Raw genomic sequence first — 2,262 nt, forward strand, 5'->3', positions numbered from 1 at the left:
TCCTTTAGTTACCGTGGCTAATAGCCATTGCTGGAACTTGCCTCCATGAATCTGTCTAATCCACTTTTAAAGCCATCTAGACACCAGTTCTGGTTAGTACTTGGATGGGAGACCATCAAGGAGGTCACACATGAAGCTGCCTTAAACTGAATCAGACCCTTGGTCCATCAAAGTCAGTATTGTCTGCTCAGACCATCAGTTGCTCTCCAGGGTCTCAGGCAGGGGTCTTTCACATCACCTACCTGCCTAGTCCCTTTAACTGGAGATGCCAGGGATTGAACCTGGGACCTTCTGCATGCAAAGCAGATGCTCTACCACTGAGCCACGATCCCTCTGGAGGTCCACTCCAGAGTCATTATGCAGAGGCAGGCAATGGATGTCTCTTGACTTGAAAACCCTACGGGGTCACCCTAAGTCAGTGACAACTTGATGGCACTTTCCACCACCACCATACTCATGGCCATCACTACAACATCTGATAGGGATTTCAACAATTTAATTATTCTTTAAGCAAGTTCAAGTATTATAGGACAGGAAGAAAAGAAAAAAATCTCTTCCCCTTTTGGTCTCTGCCAGTTCAGACCCAGGTCAGCATATATTTAAATTTAGGATTGCTTGTTGTGCAACAGTATTTGATGCTTGATAGGATTGGCAAGTTTTTGGTTTTTGATGACATGGATCAATACCTAATTGTAACTATTTAATAGCTGACCACTTATGACATTATTTCAGGTTAGACAAAAACCATACAATCAAGGAGCCAGAGTGTCTGACAGGGCAGTCCTGATTAGAGTTACACCCTTCTAAGGTGTAACTTCAGCACTCTTATTTTCTGCATGCATTTACATTAGGTGATGTTAAATTTGATATGGGACAGAGCACCTATGCCCCTGATAATTGCACAGAAGGGAAAGTTGCAGGGAATAGTTCTACTGCTGCAGTAGAACAGTGGGATTATTTGAGATCACATTTCTCTGGTTTCAGGTCTCCATTTTAGTCAAAACGCTGTGACCCAGCATGATGGAGCTGCCTTGCATTCTGAATTGTTTACTGTTGGAACTAGGGTGGTCAGGTCCCTCTTTGCCACCGGCGGGAGGTTTTTGGGGCAGAGCCTGAGGAGGGCAGGTTTGGGGAGGGGAGGGACTTCAACGTCATAGCATCCAATTGCCAAAAGGGCCATTTTCTCCAGAGGGACTGATCTCTATCGGCTGGAGACCAGTTGTAATAGCAGGAGATCTCCAGCTAGTACCTGGAGGTTGGCAACCCTAGAATTGTGAATATTTTGTGGAGAGCTTGAGGTGGAGCTGGGGGACAGGGAGTTCTCCAAATATTGGGTGCCACCATCCTTTCCCTTCCAGCCGAGCCAACGTTGAAGTATTTCACAGCTACCACACCATCTCTCCTGTAAGATGAGCACATGAAAATGCCAGCCTTCCTCCAGCTTGTTTTGTTTGGCACTGAAATGGGCACTGATTGGACATCTGGAGGAATAGCAGTGAATTCTGTACACTCTCAGGGCAAATATTCTGCTTTCACTCACACCTGTCTGAGCTTCGTAGCTCTTCATTAATAGAGATAATTTTCAACAATAACAAAACAAAGAGACCGGCTAATAAACCCTGCACATCGTGATAGCTGGCTTTTCTTGGCAAGTGGTATGTTTCTGCAGTAGCATATATCACACTCTATGTTTACTTATGCACCTCGCAGATCTGGCCCGAGAACAGAGACCCATGAAGTTGTGAGGCAATTTAGTTTGCTGTATTTCCCCCCTCACAACACTCTGTACCATTAACAGCTGCAGGACAGGCAGAAATGGAGGCAGCGAAGCTTCTCTTTGTTGCATTTCCATGCCAAGGACAGTCTCATCTATTAACTTCCTGGCTGTTGTTCTTCCATCAAAGTCCCAAAAGCTCTGCTCAGAAAAAGATGGCACAAATTAACTTGTTCTTGGCTGCTAGCAACACATCCTTACACTTAAGGATCTTTTCTAGCTCCTCCATGCCTGTCCCTCACAGCCTCAATCTCCTTCTGGTTGCTTGGTTGCAGTCTCCCTTTGAGTTGATAATTGAGCCAAGGAATAGAAAATCTTTAACAATTTCAGTTTCTTCATCAACTTTAAAGTTGTGTAATTCCTCAGTAGTCATTACTTGTGTCTTCTTGATGGTCAGCTGAAATCCTGCTTTAGCACTTTCTGCTTTCACCTTCATCAAAAGTTGTTTTAACCTTCATAACTACTACTACTAGTAGTACTAGTACAGT

General features: G+C 44.3%; 1 non-coding gene across 1 annotated transcript; it reads right to left on the bottom strand.

Moving 5' to 3' along the window:
- Positions 1 to 260: 260 nt before the first annotated feature.
- On the bottom strand, positions 261 to 332 carry TRNAA-UGC (transfer RNA alanine (anticodon UGC)). Its single transcript has one exon. It is a non-coding gene; the product is annotated as a tRNA-Ala (tRNA).
- Between the last annotated feature and the right edge of the window lie 1,930 nt (positions 333 to 2,262).

Source organism: Euleptes europaea, chromosome 11 (genome assembly GCF_029931775.1).
Source record: "Euleptes europaea isolate rEulEur1 chromosome 11, rEulEur1.hap1, whole genome shotgun sequence".
Classification (NCBI taxonomy): Eukaryota; Metazoa; Chordata; class Lepidosauria; order Squamata; family Sphaerodactylidae; genus Euleptes; species Euleptes europaea.